The sequence below is a fragment of the Suricata suricatta genome, chromosome 12 (assembly GCF_006229205.1).
Source record: "Suricata suricatta isolate VVHF042 chromosome 12, meerkat_22Aug2017_6uvM2_HiC, whole genome shotgun sequence".
NCBI classification, from domain to species: domain Eukaryota; kingdom Metazoa; phylum Chordata; class Mammalia; order Carnivora; family Herpestidae; genus Suricata; species Suricata suricatta.
In genome coordinates, this window is record NC_043711.1 from 91,142,319 (window position 1) to 91,160,953 (window position 18,635).

The window sequence follows — 18,635 nt, forward strand, 5'->3', positions numbered from 1 at the left end:
ACCTGGGATCCTCTCTCTCCCTCCCTCTCTCTCTCTGCTCATCCCCCACTTGTTTTCTCCCTCCCCCCCAAAATAAATAAGTAAATAAATAAACTTAATTTTTTAAAAAAGGAAACTTGAAAAAGAAAAGTTGGTGGTTTCATCCTACCTTTCAACATCAGTTAAACATATGTAATTATATTGCTTTTTTTAAATGCGCACAAGGGTTAACATTCAGTGGATCTTCATGATCTCTGCATGTTACCCGTGGTCCATATGGCCATATTTTCCAGGCTAAAAAATTGAGGCTTATAGTTTGATGAATATAGTATGCTCAGAAGATCAAGAGAAATGTATATATGTATATATATATATTTTTAATTTTATTAAAAAAATTTTTTTTAATGTTTTTATTTATTTTTGAGAGAGAGACAGCGTGAGCAGGGGAGGGTCAGAGAGAGAAGGAGTCACAGGATCCGAAGACAGGCTCCAGGCTCTGAGCTAGCGGTCAGCACAGAGCCTGACGCGGGGCTCGAACCCACGAACTGTGAGATCATGACCTGAGCCGAAGTCGGACGCTTAACCAACTGAGCCACCCAGGCGCCCCTAATTTTATTTTTAAGTAATCTCTGCACCCAGTGCGGGGCTCGAACTCACAACCCTGAGATCAAGAGTCGCATGCTCTACCAACTGAGCCAGTCAGGCACCCCTGGAAAACAGCATATTTTAAAATAATGCAGTCTTAGGGAAATTCTAGATGTGTTTTTATGTATCCTGAGTAAGCAATACAAAGTCATGGTGAGGAGACATTGGAGTCCTTTGGACATGACTTCAAATCTTGGCCCAGGTACTTTCTACTTTTATGCACAAGTTACTTAGCTTTTCTTCCTAAGCTGTAGCATTTCCTTATTTGTAAAATGCATAGAACTTGCTCATGAGGACTGCATGAGCTAAAGGGCTCAGCACAAGGCCTGGCAGGTAGTAAGCACTGGACATATAAATGTTAACTGTTGTCATTATTATGAGGTCTTTGAAACATGTACACTTATTCAGTAATCTTTTTTGCAAAAGCCTGTAGAAGAACAAAAACTTTTTTCTTTAAAAGATTTTTTTTTAGAGTGAGAGAGTGTGAATGAGCAGTGGAGAGGGACAGAGGGAGGGAGTGAATCCCAGTCCCACACTGAATGTGGAACCTAATGCAGGGATCATGACCTGAGTCCAAATTAAGAGTCTGAGTGCTCAACCAACTGAGCACCCAGGTGCCCCAAGAACAAAGTTTCTAAAATAACTCAATATTTGGTAACTTACTGTCTAATAACTTCTTCATCAGGCCTGATAGAGAAAACGTGCAGAAATACTTTGAAAACTTGATGCCCAACTTGGCATGCCCCTGGAGTCTGTAATAAGACCTGACTTACTTGCCTTTCTCACAGTCTTTAAATAACTCTTAGCCCCTATTCCATTGCCTCTAAGATAATCTCTTGGGAGTGTGCATGTTTTTTGGCTCATATAACTTGTACTTGTTCCACAGGTAAGTTCAACATTAATTCAATCTGTTGCCAGGCTTCTTTCCCTCAGATCGTCTTGGTGGTGCCCTTTCCAGGTTGTTGGCTTCATCTTCAGGCCAGCAGCAAAAGAGCTGTGGCAGTTCTGGGCCCCAGGTCCATGTGTAGCACCCACCAAAGGAATTGAAAGATTCTGTCTTCCTCTGTTCTTCTAAGTGAAATTTTTTCTCAGAAGCTCCCAGAATACTAATCCTAGAATCTCATTGGCCTGAATTGGGTCACGTGCCCATTCTTGAACCATCTGTTGTCCCAAGGCAATGCAGTGCCTTTTGGCTTAGGCCTGGTTCTTGAACAAGTTGTTTATGAAGGGATGAACTTATCTTTAGGCCAATCAAGAACAGAATTGTGTTTTTATTAGGATGTTTTTCCTCTTAACAGGAGGAATGGTCTCTGATTTGTTTGGTTAGCTAGGAATTGTGTTGGCTGCTGATTAACAATGCTTAAAATAAGACAAATTATTTTTCTTTCAAAAACTTAAGTCCAAAGTAGGCAGTCAGTTGCTGGCATGGGAGTTCAACAGTGCCACCAGGCAGGCAATATCTTTCTCTCTGCTTCACCGTCCTTATCCCGTGGCTGTCACTCTCATGATCACTTTGTGGTCACCCGTGGGCTTCTGGCTCTAACCAAACAATCCTTCCTCAAGGCAGGAAGAAGTAGGAAAAGAGAAGACCGAGGACATGCTTTAAAGTACTGGAAGTCCCAACCAGCACATTCAGTTTACAACTTACTGTCCTTTCTTGTAGGTGTGGGATGCTGGTGAGTGTAGTCTCTTAGTTGGACACATTGCTGTTCCCAACAGTATAGGGATTCTGTTGCTATGGAAGAAAACAAAATGGCTGTAGGCCTGGCAGTGGGAGTGCCCACCAGGCAAGGCAGCCAACAATCTCCACTATACCCTCCATTTGGAGGAACCACAGTTTGGTATATATTTACTGTCTTTCTAATCATGATTTTTTTTAAGTTTCTATTTTTAATTTTGAGAGAGCATGAATAGAGGAGGGACAGAGAGAAGGAGACAGAGGATCTGAAGCAGGCCTCATGCTGACATCAGCAAGCCCAAGTCAGGGCTTGAACCCACAAACTGAGATAATGACCTGAGCTAAAGTCAATGTTTAACTGACTGAGCCACCCAGGCACCTCATGAGTATCTTTTCATGTCAGTTAATATATAGTAGAAGCTTCTTCATCTCCACTTAACAGATGCTAGGTTAACAGATTCTCTTTTCACTATAAACTTTAGTGTTTTATTCCATGGCCCTCTGAATATTCTCAGCCAATAAACAACTCTATACTATGCAGTCCAATACAATAGCCACTAGCCACGTGTGGCTGTTTAAATTTTAGTTGATGTCAATTAAAAATTCATTTTCTCTCTCGAAGAGCCCCATACCACTGGACTGGTGATTACTGTCATGAGCAGCCCAGAAATGGAATTGCAGACGCTGGTGTGGGACAGCTCTGCTCCCTGTGCCAGTGCACTGCAGCTCCCACCTATTTGGGTTTAAGGTGTTTGAGTGTAGTGATTAAAGTCACCAACCTGGGCACCTGGGTGAGCCAGTCAGTTCAGCGACTGGCTCTTGATTTTGGCTCAGGTCATGATCTGACCGTTTGTGGGATCAAGCCCCACGTCAGACTCTATGCTGATGGTGCGTGGCCTGCTTGGGGTTCTCTCTCTCCTGTTTCTCTCTCTCCTGCTTGTGTGCATTCTGTCTCCATCTCTCTCTTTCAAAATAAATAAATAAATGTTTAAGGCCACCAACTTGGAACCAGAGTGCCTCATTTGAATTCTCACCCTACCATTTACTAGTTGTGTGGCTTCAGGTAAATTTCTTAGTTTCACTGTGCCTCCGTTTCCTTACTTGCAAAATGATGGTCACAGTAGTACCTAGACTGTGAGGGTTGAAGGATTTGATGTACGTGGAGTGCTTAGAACAGTGCCTGGCACATAGTATTTGCCACGCTGCTGCGTGGTGGTGGTGGTGATGGTGATGATGATGATGGTGATGGTGATGGTGGTGGTGGTGGTGGTGATGACCAGCAAGAGTCAGCTGGGTTTGTTCCCAAGCCTGTTTGCGCCAGTTTTACTTGCTCTTGTAATTACAAAGTACCTGTTACAGAGGCTAATGAGATTTGGGAATGCAAAGGGGAAAATAAGACATTGTTTTGTGAAAAATAAGTTTAATGTGTTTGAAAGACCTGATAAAGGACAAAAAGAAACTTCTAGTTAAAGTTTCAGAGACCTCTGAAAAGATGGCGGAAAAAAAATCCCTCAAAATATAGGGCTTTGGCTTCAGACTACTTCACATGTCTTTCCAGTGAAAACTGGAAAACATATATAGACCTGCATCATGGGTGTGATTCCTGAAGGAACTTTAATTACTAGAACTTATTTTCAAAGAAAAGGGCTTAGTCTCTTATCAAGTATTAGGCAAATCATACATTTTTAATACTTTTCCCTTTAACTGGCTTTGTTTTTTTAATGAATTTTTACCATGATTAGTCCTGCTCTTATCAGGGAGAGACCATCTGTGTAATTTTTTTTAATTGTTACATATAGATTACTGTGCATCATTTGAAATGAATAATACTACCAGACCCTGTTGTTGGATATTTACATTGTTGCCCAAGTGTTATTATAATTGGTGTTCAGGTGAGCTTCTTTACAGCTAACTTCTCTCCAGTCAGTATGTTTTGATCACAGGACTTCGGAGGAATCCTGCCCCTTTTCACTGACAGGCCCAGATTTCACAATCTGGAAATGCTTATACGACCATAAAAGAAGGCGCGTGGGAATTCCAGCCCTGATTTGGCTTTTGGATTTGGTTCTGTTTCTGCACTCACTGATTTTAAGTTAATGTTGACTGCTTGATACACCAAAAGTTTGAGCTGCCCCAGAGAGTTCAGCGTAATGGAGGATGTCCTCATGTGACTTTGCTTTCCAGTTCACATAGCACTTTGTTTGAACTTTGCTTTTTATAGTGTTTCTCACAAATAGTCCTCTTCTGTAATTATTTTTGTATTTCGTACTACACTCTTGTTGAGGACTGGAGTTCTTCATTGGACCTTTATATGTCCTAGCATAATGGGCCCTCACTTTGTGTTCATGGAAAGAATGGATGAATCAATGTCACTTTCTTCTATTATGACATAGCCATCCTCTATAACACTGCCTTCAAATTCCTTGTTAGTGGAGGCTAGTCTCCTAGGCTCTTTATGACAGATGAGGTTCCATGTTAGAGCAAAATGCATTAAATGTTTGTAAGGTGATTTTATTTAATTTTTATTTAAAATTTTTAAAGTTTATTTGTTTTGAAAGAGCATGCATGCAAGTAGAGGAGGGGCAGAGAAAGAGGGAGAGAGAGAAACTCAAGCAGGCTCTGTGCTGTTAGTGCGAAGACTGGCTTGGGGCTTGAACCCACAAACTGTGAGATCATAACCTGAGCCGAAATCAAGAATTGGACACCCAAATGACTAAACCACCCAGGCACCCTTGTGAGGTGGTTTTAAAACATAAACAAAGATAGAATAAAGAAACTCCCATCAGCCATGATCTAGCATCAGCAGTTACCAACATTGTAGAGTCGATTTTGATTTGGAGAGAGAGAACATGAGGATTCTGGGGTGCCCATTTTGACTTTGTGGGGAAGGGATGCAGGACATGTATGATGGGCAGGGTGGAGCAAGAAGAGGTGATGGCCCAAGGACAAGAAGAGGTGGACAAACCTGCCTACCTCCCACCTAGGATTGTTGTGAGGGTCACGGGAGTCAACATAAACAGCACAAAGAACAGGGCCCAACATGAGGTGAGGGTAACTTATGCTGCCGCTGCCACCCTGTGACTGTCACCATTGCATAGCCTGAGGGGCTGAGTGTGGTGGCCAAGGCATTTATAACTTGATGACCTTGGACGTCATCAGCCTTTCTGAGCTGTAGTTTCCCTGTCTGAAAAATGAGAATGATAGCATCTTGTGTGCTGTGTGAAGCAGTGAAATACAGCATGGAAACGTATTGTGGATCAACTAACGATCACCGTTTTCCAGAGTGCTGTTCTGGCTTGGAGGGACCATGCTTCTGGAGTTTCTTGAAAGTCAAGCCTATTCCTTGTCTGGACTCTTGTTCTGAGACTTCATGATAATAATGGGCCCGAGTCATTTGTCAACTTAGCAAATAAAAGCAATAGCGCTATAAGCTTTGTTTCCATTTGCGAATACTTGTTTCTAAAGCATGAAAACAATTTTGCTCTATATAGCTTGTCCATATATGCACTGGAAATGAAACACTTATCAACCCAGTTGATAAAGGGATAAAAATAGTTTTCCTAAGGAATGTTTGCTGGGAATTAGTGTTGGAAAAATGTTGTGGCAGAATCTGTTTCATCAGCTTTGAAATATAAACAGTATTTTCATTTGTCTATATTTTTCTTATAACACTTTGCTCAACTCCTAATTAAAAATAGCTTTCCCAAATTCCTCCAGGATTCCTCTTTTTAAAAAATCAGTTTTTTTCTCAATGAAGTCTAAGTTTAAAACCCTTTGCTTTCTCCTTAGTTCCGCAAAGAATTCTAATTATGTAGAACATTCATCCAAATCACAGACATATCTGTCTGAGACAAGCATTAGTAGATACTGTGGGAAGAGAAGCAGAATATCCCTGCTGGTTGTTATAAATTTCTACAGTGTTTGTTTGGATAGGACCATCAGCTGTCATGTCTCCTGGGCATGCAAGTTCTATAAATCCCAGTCAGAAAGTCAATGTCCTAACCTTAAATTCTCAGGAAGACCTTCTCATTTCAAAATAACTCTTGCTATTAGGTTTGACTTTTTAAAAGGTTGATTTTTATTGTTTTAGTTAGTAAAATTTGGCGATTTTACCATTTGTGATTTGTAGCATCTTGTACTTTTATAAACTTCGTCATTCAAACAAACTATAATCCCATTCTGTGCCACCAAATAACAAAATAAATAAATAAAAATGCAGTTTTATCTTAAAAAGATAAAGTACCCTAATACTGCTATTTGGCCCCAGTGACATATGACCTCTCTTAGCTTTATTTTCCATAGACTGTTTTATTTAAATGTTTTATTACAGTTTCTTTTCTTGGTTGTTTTTCCTGAGATTCCAGTATATTTTGTCAATATTTCTTTTAAAAGGATCTAACTCACCTCATCTCTAGGGGTCATCCAGGCAGTGTTGTGCTAGAAGATAGCCTTCTTCTAATTTAAATTTTAATTTAAATCTAATTTAATCTTCTGGATTTGTTCTAGAGATGTTGACAGAAAAAACTTTGGATTTGTATAATTATGGGACTGCTCCTTCTCTGTGATGCATATTTTTGTCTCCTTGGTGAAAAAGGAGTCTGAAAGGAGCTAATTGTACTCCTTGATCTTCCTTGTTGATCACTGAAAAATGAAATTTGGAACTAGTTTTAACTTTTGAAGGAATTGGAAGATTTTAATCAAGTATATAAGGTGTACTTTCTTTTAGGTACTAGAACTTTAGGATCAGTTTTTTCCTTCATTTCAACATATATTGAGCAGGTACTATGTGCATAGTATTGTGTTGGGTATTTTCCATATATTAATTAGCTCATTTAGTTGTCAGAGAAGCACTGGTAGGTAGATAGGATTTAAATACCCATTTGCTTAAGTTGAAAACCCTCTCCCTTGATCCCTTTCACTGTCCTGTCCACACCCAGCCCATTTGGTTACACCGCTGGAGTAGCAAAATGAACCCTGCTCCTTCTGTAACCTGTGAGCCATCAGATAGCATTGGCTGCCTCCTCACTGGTCTCCCCGATTCCCTCTTGTCCCACTACAAGATTTATGGTTGTACACCTAAAACTAGTACAGTTTTGTATGTCAACTATAGCTCAATAAAACTGCAGGAGGGAGTGAGTAGAGAGGGAAATGAGAGTCGAAGTTAAGTACCTGTGATCAAAGGCTTTAGGTAGAACTCCCGTTGTGCTGTCCAGCATGGTAGCCATTAGCCACATGTGGCTGTTGAGACCTGAGCTGTGGTTTGTCTGAACTGAGATGTGTTGCATACAGTAGACTGCAGAGACTTCATGCAGAGATAAAGATAGCTCATTCATAATTTTGTACTGATTACATGTTGAAATGATAATGTTTTGGAAATTCTGTGTTAAGTAAAACAGATTAAAGTTTTAAGAAATGATTTGATTTATATATACATATATATATATATTACATGTATATATATATATGTATATATAAATCTCCACATAGCAGCTTGGTAATTTTTTTTTCAAACTTTTTAAGATAACTAGATTCATATGCAGTTGTAAGAAACAGTACTGAGATCCTGTGTACCCTTTACCCAGTTTCCTTAACAATAGATCTTAGCTCAGAGGTCACCTCCTCAAGGCATCCTTGCCTGACCACTCTGATACAGCCTGCTCTCCCCACTGTCATTCACCTGTCCCATTATTCTGCCTGATTTTCTTCACAGAATTTGCTAATGTCTGAAATTATTTATTTACTTAGTTGTCTTTTGTCGAAGAAGAAGGTGAACTAAGGAGAATGGGAATTGTATCTGTTCTCTTCATTGCTTTATCTCTAGTGTCTAGAACAGGACATACACATAGCAAGCACTTGATAAATATTTCCTGAATGACTGAACTTTATGGATGTGGAAACTAAGTTTCAAAGTAATTGAGTAACTTAACTGAGGTCACATGGCTCATAAACAGTGGAACCATGGACTTGAAGCTATAGGCACAAAGGCCCTGAAGTTAAGTTCGTCCTGTTCAAAGAACAGATAGGACCAGGATGCCGGAGGATAGGCAGTGAGAGGAGGGGGAGCGGTACCCTTTCAGACTAGAGAAATAGTCCAGGCCCAGGTCTCCTCAGGCCTTGTAGACTGTGATGATGAAAGTGGATCTCATTCTGAGTACAGTGGGAGACACTGGACGGTTCTAAGCAAGGGAACAGTATGAACAACACGGTCCAGCTTAGCTCAAGAGAGTTCTGGGACCAAAGTCCTGGTCTAGAATGAAGCTTTCCTGTCCCTTGCTTTGCCCCCATGTGTATATATCTTTCGGAGACCGCTTCAAGAAAAGGACTCTGCTCTTGTTAGCTTCAGGCTATCACCCATTAATCACACTGGTCCTCCCCCTCCCAACAAGGAGTTCAGGCAGAATGATGTATCTGTGCTGTGACAGATAGAAAGACGCAGCACATGCTGGGCTTTGGAGGGTTCAGGAGGAGGCACTAGGCGACACCCAGTCAGCCTTCAGTGTACTAGGTGCAGCACACGCAACTTGGAATTTTTGGGGCCCACTATCAGCGTTATGTTAGCACAGACGATACTGTCAACTGAAGTATTCTGTTTGGGGCAAGGCCAGTTTTTATCTGAGGCAGTATTAAACACAAGGGCAGTTCAGAGAGCAAATGCAGCAACCAACCTAGGAGAAAGATTTCCTCGTGCATCTGCTGCGAGGGGCTGTGACAAGCCCAAGAAAAAAGGTAGCAAAGAAAGGTACAGCCGTTGTGCAAAGAATTTAAAATCTGTTTAGAGAGTTGCCTGCAAATTGAAAAGTAGTTGATACTTCAGAGCAGGCTTACACTAATAGCCTGGGAGAAGGACTCCAGAGGAGGTCAGCCAAATGATGGCCGAGCCTGGTGAGGCTCACAGAGGACCTGGTGCTTGGCCGGCGTCCTGAAGGATAAGTAGGAATTAGGAAGGAGAAAGGAGGAGAAGCATTCAGGAGGGATGGGAAAGAAGGTATCTGAGAAGAGAAAGGTACTCAGGTAGCAGAGGCTAAGTCGGATCCATCTGGCTGCAGCAGGTTCAAGAAGGGAAAGAGAGGGAAAGGATCTGATTGGAAGAAAAGAGTGTGACAGTGACTCTTGGTCACGAATTTCCAGCCTTTTTCTGCTTGTGCAAATAACTCCAGATGGAACGATGGGCAGGTGCGTCGGTTAGTGACTGGTCACTGAGGTATGATGGTAATAGCTATGGCTTCAATAGCACCTACTCTGTGCCAGGCTCTGTTCTAAGCAGCTTCAATTTATTAACCTATTTGGTCCTTAAAACGGCTCTGTGAGGTGGTTACTATTATTTTCTACTTGTTTCAGATGGGGAAACTGAGACATGGGGAGGGGAAGTAACCTGTCTAAGGTCACAAAGCTCTAGAGTCTGTGTGCCCATAGCCTCTATTATCGCTTCTCACTTCCTGGAGGCCAGGTGGATTTTTTTTCCAGCCTTGTATTAATAAAACGTTTCAAACATACAGAAAAAAATTTTTTTATGTATAGTGAACCTCCATATCAATTACCTAGATGAAACAATGCTAATGTTTTGTTGCATATGCTCTATTATATGTGTGTATTTTTCAGTGTTTTACTGGACTTTTCAAAAGTATGGTACCAACATCACAATTCATCCCTGAATACAAAAGCGCATCATCTCCCTTTTGCTTATTTATTTGAAGCATTTATTTATTTTTGAGAGAGAGGATGAGCAAGGGAGTGGCAGAGAGAGAGAGGGAGAGAAAGAATCCCAAGCAGGCTCCGGAGCCTGACACGGAACTCAATCCCACCAACTGTGAGGTAATGACCTGAGCTAAAATCAAAGAGTTGAATGCTTAACCGACTGAGCTACCCAGGGGCCCCAAACCATCTTTCTTTTAAATGGTATTTACATCCTTTCCATGCATTCTTGGAAAATATATTGCCTCTAAAACTATGGGAAGGTTTGTTGTTACATATGAAAAGAAGTTAATGGGGTGCCTGGGTGGCTCAGTTGGTTAAGCCTCTGACTTCGGCTCAGGTCATGATCTCACGTTTGTGGGTACAGGCCCCACATCGGGCTCTGTGCTGACTGACAGCTCAGAGCCTGGAGCCTGCTTCGAATTCTGTGTCTCCCTGTCTCTCTGCCCCTCCTCCTCTCATGCTCTGTCTCTCTCTGTCTCAAAAATAAAAAACACATTAAAAAAAAATTAAATTCTAGGCTCAAATAATTATAAACAGGTTTTCCATTTACATGAATGTCTTGGTATTTGCAAGTCAGGCAGGGTAATGGCAATTTTGTTTCCATAAGACTGCCTCATAATTGCTGGACACTTAATATCCTGGTCCCCTCCTATTAAAACTTACCATTTGAGTGTGTAGGTTTCAAATACTGTGAAACCATAATGGCCTCTCCTCCTCCCCCATTTCCAGAAAGCCCTCTGGTGACTATGCCTGAGAACATTGACTTAACTGGTCTAATGATGGGGCTATAGGTTACATTAAAAGAAAATGTACAGCTCACAGAACCCATACTGTAATGATCTAGTGTTTGCTTGTTTATGATTCAGTGTTGAAGTAATGAAGGTCGTAGAACTTACCTGTAATGTTCCTTTTGTTTTATAACCACATACGTTCTAGATCTGTATACTTATATTCACTTAGTTATATCCCCCACTAGTACCACCTTCGCTTTGTTCCAGAAGGGCTGTATGACAGTTCTTGATTTATTCAACCATTGAGCGTATCTTCTCATGTATTGATCTGAATCAGCTAGGAATTATCTATAATTCTTGTGCTTTTCCATGTAGTAGGACTTGAAGCAGACTCAGGGCCCACTCAGTGTTTTCCAGCTTTATTTTCTCTGTTTTGCTAGAGATGCTGAAGGATTTATCTCAATGGTATTGCTCCCTGAACTTCCCCAGTCCCTTTACTTTCCACTGTTGCCTGTCAGAGTCCATTTGTCATGCTTCTCTCAAATGCCATCTTATTCATGGATCTTACTCAGAGCCCTACATCAGGATATAATTTAAACCCCATAACACGTTCTTGTTCATGACACTAACCACAGACTGTCTGTGTTACATTTCATTGCATGTTTCCCCTATCTTCCACATGTATTTCAGTAATAATTCTCTGGGCAATTCGTACATGGCAGGCCTTGTTCAAGATTCTGGAAATAGAGATGAATCTCCTCTAGATAATCCCATTTTCTTCTTTGCTTTTTTGATAATTGCAGTGGCCTCTTACTCCCTTGTATCCTGTGTGGCACCTGGTGCATTGCCTTGCACATGGTGATTCATATGTATTTCTGAATTGAGTTTGGGATACAGGAAAACAAGCACTTCCAAGACAGATCTGAGTTAAAATCATGACACCGCCACTGTGCAACCTTGAGTAAATCACTTAACTTCCATGAGCTCCAGCTCCGTTTTTTTTTAATCTATAAAATGCTGATAAGAACAGCCATCTTACAGGACTGTTGCAAGTTTAAAGATTAAGTATATGAAATGCCAAGCACAGTTTAGCACAAAATAGGTGCTCATTCAGTGGTAGTTTTTGTAAGAGAGGCTCAGTCATTCCTTTAGGTCAGTTGAGTGAACAGTGTAAGTATTTAGGATCTTAATTGTCTTAAAGGAAATGCTTACATAGTCTTGGGGCTTCTCCAAGAAGGAACAGGCCCTAGGGAAGGTCTGGCCAATCGCTGATTAACTGTTCCCTTTTTAGAGTCCGTGATCTGTGTCTCTGTTTTGGAACTACTTATATAATATATACCACCTGTTATTTGTATATTTTTAGCAGTGGGAGTCGGGTAATCCTAATCCTGTCTGTAAAAGAGCAAACTGTTTACCAGAAGCAGAGCTTTTTTCTTAACACTGACTCACACTGACTCATCCTTCTCATTTTCCTTCCCACCGCTCATAACAACCTTGCAAGGGAGAGAATTTTTAGGGAGATCATTTGGGTTACATTTTTTTTTTTTTTAATTTTCCAAAGTTGAAAGCTTGAAGGTGTCACGTCATTAATTCCATCTCAGAAAAGCCTGCTGGCCTGGAGTGGCCACAGTGACCAATGCCATATAGCTGAACATCTCACATAAAATCTTGTCTAGACAAATGATTCTGTTGGCTGAGATTAGACAAGTCCCTGAAATGTATACGTTATTGACTGGACACATGTTGACACTTTAACTTACATTCTGTTGAAACTAGAAAATTTCTTCTTCTGAGATGGGAAACCTGAGCAAAATTAGAGCCAGAACTATGATACCTTAACAGTTGGTTTTGAGATAAAGATACAATTCAGGTAGCACATTATAGTCAGCACAATGGGAAAGAAGGCTGTAGATCAGGATGACTAATACCTTTGTGCCTTTATTTGATTCTCATTAAATGAAAATGTGTTGATCATCTGTGATGTGGCAGGTGCTAGTGCTGTAACAGTGAATAATGAAGACCTGGTGCCTGCTGTCATGGACCTTATAATCTAATGTGATTACAGATCATTCACTTGTATCGAATGCTATGGTGGTGGAAGTAGAGGACGCTAAGGGAGCAGAAAGGTGCCCCGCCCTGTAAGTGTGAGCAGGCACTTGTGCATGAAGGTGAAGGGAGGAAAAGGTACCCAAGCTGAGACAGGCTGAAGTAGGTGCTAACTAGAAGAAAGGAGATAGGTGGGGCAGGGATAGCTGAGGAGATTCCAGGCAGAAGGAGCAACGACGTGGGAAAGAACTTGCTCATGGAGAAACTGAAATAAATTCCAGGGTGACCCAAGAACAGTTGAGTGAGGGGGAAGTTTGGCACAACAAACATTTGGAAAAGCTGCGGGGTCAGATCACACAGAGCACCGTGGATCAGTTTATTATTTAAAAGGAAAAAAAAACTTTAAAAAGGAGGTAGGGGTGCCTGGTGGCTCAGTTGGTTGGACTTCTGACTTGTGATTTTGGCTCAGGTCACAGTTTGTGAGTTTGAGCCCCATATCAGACTCCATGCTGACAGTTCAGAGCCTGCTTGGGATTCTCTCTGTGCCCCACCCCCCTTCTCTCTCCTCTCAAAATAAATAAACTTAGGGGGGAAATTAGGTAAATTTTACAGACTGTGCATGACAAGTGAATGTACTTTTTGTAACCAATACCCCATTAGGAGTAAGGACTTTTAGCTTGATACTAAGTCTGTGAGAGGAATAGGTTTTGAGCAGAGCCCAGACTTGATACTAAGGGCTAGCTTAGAACCAACCCCCTGGGTGGCAAGGGCACCAGTAGGCCAGGGCTGGGGTAGGTGGTTGTCTGTGGGTGGGTGGGGGAACCCAGCTTGGGAATGGACCAGGATCTTGAATTTCCTAAGATATTTTTAACAGAGGACAAACCCCTGAGTGCTTGGTAAGATCCCAAGTATCTACACAGAGCATAGAATACTGTGGTTTTTCAAAGTCTTCCTGGAGAGATTCGCAGGCCACCTGCAGTTTGGAGAAAGCCTCCTGAAATCATGGCTGGCTAGCTACAGAGGCAGTGTTTCCTCCAACTCCACTGATGAGACAGAAGAAAACAATCACCTTATTGATATGTTTTCCTACAGTACATGTGACATTTTCCTTTTCTAAGAGTAGGATATTAAAAATATTGTTACAGTTTTAGGTTTTAGGGATTTACTGAAGCTTATAGCATTTAAGGTTCTATTTCAATATCTGGACTTTTTGATATGATGCCAGAAATCATTTAATGTGTTAGTGTGCTGCTGCTGTTGTTATTCTTAAAGAGAAAAGAGACTATGTATGGAACTAATTATCCTCAGTGTTTCTAATCAGGAAATGATTTTTTTTCTATTAAAAACCCATATCAAGAGGTCTGGGTCTGTGCTCTACCTCCCCCTTTTTTCCTTTTAAAAAGCTGTAAGAAACAGTGTGTAAAAACAGTTGACTGCCACAACATCTGAAATACATTTTTAAGAAGTTTGTTTCCCACCAGGTTTTGTTTGTTTGTCTCTCTAAAGCTCGACAAGCTCCATAGGTTTTATATAAGTTTGGGCTTAAACTAAATCCATAGAAGTATCCAAACTGTCTTGTTTCTTTCAGGGTCCAGATCCAGAGATACCATCTTGCTGGTTTGGGGTAGACTACAGGACAGTTCAGGCCCGCAGGGTTTTTAAGTTTACCCATTACTAGTTCCATAATAATACTTGAGGGCTTCTTCTGAAAAGCATCCTGCTCTAACTCTGAAAGTTTTTCTTTTTTCTTAGTATTAGTATGCCCACCTATTTGTGTGTGTGTGTGTGTGTGTGTGTGTGATTTTGTTTATTGTGTGTGTATGTGTGTAATTTTGTTTATTGTTTCTCATATTTGTTCCTTGTATTAAAATCTTTTCAGATTTATTGAGGCATGATTGACAAATCAAATTTTACATATTTAAAGTAACACAACATGATGATTTAACATACACTTAGTGATTGATTACCACAATCAGGTTAATTAACATATCTATCACCTCAAATAGTTACCTTTTTTTTTTATATTAAAAGAAAAGCTTTTATTGGGGGGAAAAAAGCCCACAATGGTTTATTTATTTCTTAGTAATAGCATCTTTGTGGGGAAGAACAAAAAGGGGAGGGTACCGGGAATCACGTCCCTCTGGGGCAGGAGGCTCAAGCTGTCCACAATCCCTTGTTCCTCCCCATTTGGGACACTTGGGCGTGGAGAAGTGAAAGGGAAGAAGCAGGGCATGATTGATAAAGCTAACGAGTAGACAATAGGCACTGGTAGGTTCGATCTTGGCCCTGTGGGAGGGAGGGCACAGCCCTGGGCTCCTAGGTATGCAGACCTGGCCGCTAGTCCTTTCCCTTCCCTTTCTTGGCTTTGGCCTTGGCTTTGGTCTTGGGGGTGCAAGGCTTGGTCACGCGGATTGTCTCCTGGCACTGGGCATTGTACCGCGCCTTCTTCAGGGTGCCTTGGCGGGCTTTCATGCCTGTGCCCCCATCACACGCTCCCCAGCTCTCAAACTTGTACTTGCAGTCGGCTCCAAACTCCTTCTTCCAGTTGCAGGGCACCCTGCACCGGACGCACTGGGTCTGGGCCCCACAGGTGCCCTCGCGGAAACCCACACCGCAGTCCTTGCTGCTGGGGGTGCAGGGTCCCCAGGCCCACTCCGCCCACTCGCTATCGGGGCCGCCCTTCTTCACTTTGTCTTTCTTCTTGGCCACCGCGGTGGTGAGCGCCAGCAGGGTGAGGAGGGCGAGGAGGAGGAAGCCTCAGTGCTGCATCTGGCTTGCTGCCCGCAGTGCTGCGCTCCCTCCCGCGCCGGGCCCCAGTAGTTACCTTTTTGTATGTTTATTCATGGTAAGAATGCTTAAAGTCTTAGCCAATCTCAAACACAGTATTATTAACTATAGTCATCATGCTGTTCATTGGATCACTACAGCTTAATCATATTGTAAGCGAAGGCTCATAGTCTTTGACCAACGTCTCCCTATCTCCAGCCCCTGGTAACTACCCTTCAACTGTTCATTTCTATTCATTCAACCTCCCTGTCCTCTATATTCATCCATGGTGCTTCAGATGACACGCTTTACCTCTTTCTCATGGCTGAATAATATTCTATTATGAATGTGTGTGTGTATGTATATGTGTATATATATATGTTTATAGCGTGTGTATATATGTATATACATATACCATGTATGTATATATGTGTGTATAACATGTGTATATGTATATACACACACACACACCATGTCTTCTTTATCCATTCATCTGTTGGCAGTTTGTTTTTGTATTTTGGCTGTTGTGAATAATGCTGCAGTAAACATGGGAATGCAGATATCTCTTTGAGATAGTGATTTCTTTTTCTTTGATATATACACAAAAGTGGGATTGTTGGATCATATAGGAATTCTATTTTTAAATTTTTGAAGAACTTCCACACTCTTATCCAGTGTGGGGTTTTTTTAGTTTAGTACAGAAGCTTTCTAGTTTGATACAGTGACACTTCTTTTGCTTTTATTTATTTTTGAGAGAGAGAGACAGAGACAGAGCATGAGCGGGGGAGGGTCAAAGAAAGGGAGACACAGAATCAGAAGCAGGCTTCAGGCTCTGAGCTATCAGGACAGAGCCTGACACAGGGCTCAAACTCACAGACTGAGAGATCATGACTTGAACTGAAGTCGGATGCTCAACTTCACTGAGCCACCCAGGTGCCCCAGTGTGGTTTTGATTTGTTTTTCTCTGATGATCAGTGGTATTGAGTACCTTCTCCTATACCTGTTGGCCATTTTTTTATTCTTTGGGAAAATGTTTATTTAGGTCTATTGCCTATTTTTGTCTATTTTTAAATTGAGTTCCTTATATATTTTGGACATTAGCTCCTTATTAGATATATGGTTTGCAAATACTTTCCCCAGTTACATAGGTTGCCTCTTTTTTCTTTCTTTTCTTAACGTTTATTTATTTTTGAGGTGGGGGGGCAGAGAAAGAGGGAGACACAGAATCTGAAGCAGGCTCCAGGCTCTTAGCTGTCAGTGTGGAGCCCTATACAGGGCTCAGTCTCATGAACTGTGAGATCATGACCTGAGTGGAAATCAAGGGTTGAATGCTTAACCAACTGAGCCACCCAGGTGCCCCTGTACAGAAGCTTTCTAGTTTGATACAGTGACACTTCTTTTGCTTTTGCTTTTGCTTTTAGTACCCTATCCAAAAACTCTTTGCTAAGACCAATGTCAGGAAGATTTTTCCCTGTGTTTTCTTCTAGGAGTTTTGTAGTTTTAGGTCTTAACATTTAAGTCTTTAATCTGTTTTGATTTAATTTTCATGAGTGATCAAAGGTAGGGGGCCAGTTTCATAATTTTGCATATGGGTATCCAGTTTTCCCAATACCATTTAAGAAACTATCTTTTCCCTATTTTATGTTCTTGGTGCTTTATCAAAGATTAGTTGACTGTATATGCCTGAGTTTATATCTTGGCATTCTGTTCCATTTATGTATTTGGTTCCATGCAAGTACCATACTATTTTGACTACTATAGCTTGCTCTTATAGTTTGAAATCACAAAGTATGATGCTTCCAGCTTTGTTATTCTTTCTCAAGATTATGTTGGCTATACGGGGACTTTTGTGGTTTCATAGGAATTTTATCATTGACTTTTCTATTTCGATAAAAAATGCCAATGGAATTTTGATAGGGATTGTATTGAATCTGTAGGTCACTTTAAGTAGTATGGACATTTTAATAATTTTAATTCTTCTAATCCACGAACACGGGATATCTTTCCTTTTACTGTCTTTCTCAATTTCATCAATTTCTTATAGTTCTCAGTGTAGAGATCTTGTACTTCCTTAAATTTATTCCTAAATATTTTATTATCTTTGACACTGTTGTAAATGGGGTTGTTTTCTTAATTTCTCTCACAGGTATTCATTGTTATTATATAAAACCACTACCGATTTTTGTATATTGATTTCATATCCTACAACTTTACTGAATTTGTTCTAAATCTTTTGGTGGTGTCTTTAGAGTTTTTAAAGATCATGTTGTCTGCAAACGAAGATAGTTTTACCATCTCCTTTCCAAATTAGATACCTTTCATTTATTTTTCTTTTGGGTTTTTTTCCCCTGTCATTTCTAGTTTTGAGAGAGCACAATCAGGTGAAGGGCAAAGAGAGGGGGGACAGAGGATCTGAAGCAGGCTCTGCAGTGACAGCAGCAAACCCGATGTTGGGCTGAAACTCACAAACCTTGAGACCATGACCTGAGCTGAAGTCAGATGCTCAACCAACTGAGCCACGTAGGTGCCCCTCATTTCTTTTTCTTACCTAATTGCTCTGGTTGGGACTTAGGATGGCAAGATGGGGCACCCTTGTCTTAGTCCTGATCTTCGAAAAAAGTTTTTAGATTTTCACTGTTGAGTGTGATGTTAGTTCTGGGCATGTCTTATAAAGCCTCTATTACTTTGAGCATCATTTCTTCTTATTTTTTAATTTTTTTAATGTTTATTTATTTTTATTTATGTTTTATAGTTTATTGTCAAGTTGGTTTCCATAGAACACCCAGTGCTCTTCCCCACAAGTGCCCTCTTCCATGACTATCAACCTGCTTCCCTGTTCCCCCTCCCCCTTCACTGACCACAGTTTCTTTTCACTATTCAAGATTTGCTGTTCTCCCTCTCCCTCTTTTTTCCCCTTCCCCTCCCATTGGTCCTTTGTTAAGTTTCTCCTGTTAGACCTATGAGTGAAAGCATATGGTATCTGTCCTCTGCCTCACTTATCTCGCTTAACATGACACCCTTGAGGTCCATCCACGTTGCTACAAATGGCCATATTTCATTCTTTCTCATTGCCATGTAATACTCCATTGTATATA

At 41.0% G+C, this 18,635-nt stretch overlaps 1 protein-coding gene and 1 pseudogene across 2 annotated transcripts in view; one reads left to right on the forward strand and one right to left on the reverse strand.

Moving 5' to 3' along the window:
- PKIG (cAMP-dependent protein kinase inhibitor gamma) overlaps positions 1-18,635 on the forward strand; it is a 99,013-nt gene that overhangs the window by 12,144 nt on the left and 68,234 nt on the right. The window lies entirely within an intron of this gene.
- On the reverse strand, positions 14,792-15,543 carry LOC115274925 (annotated as a pseudogene).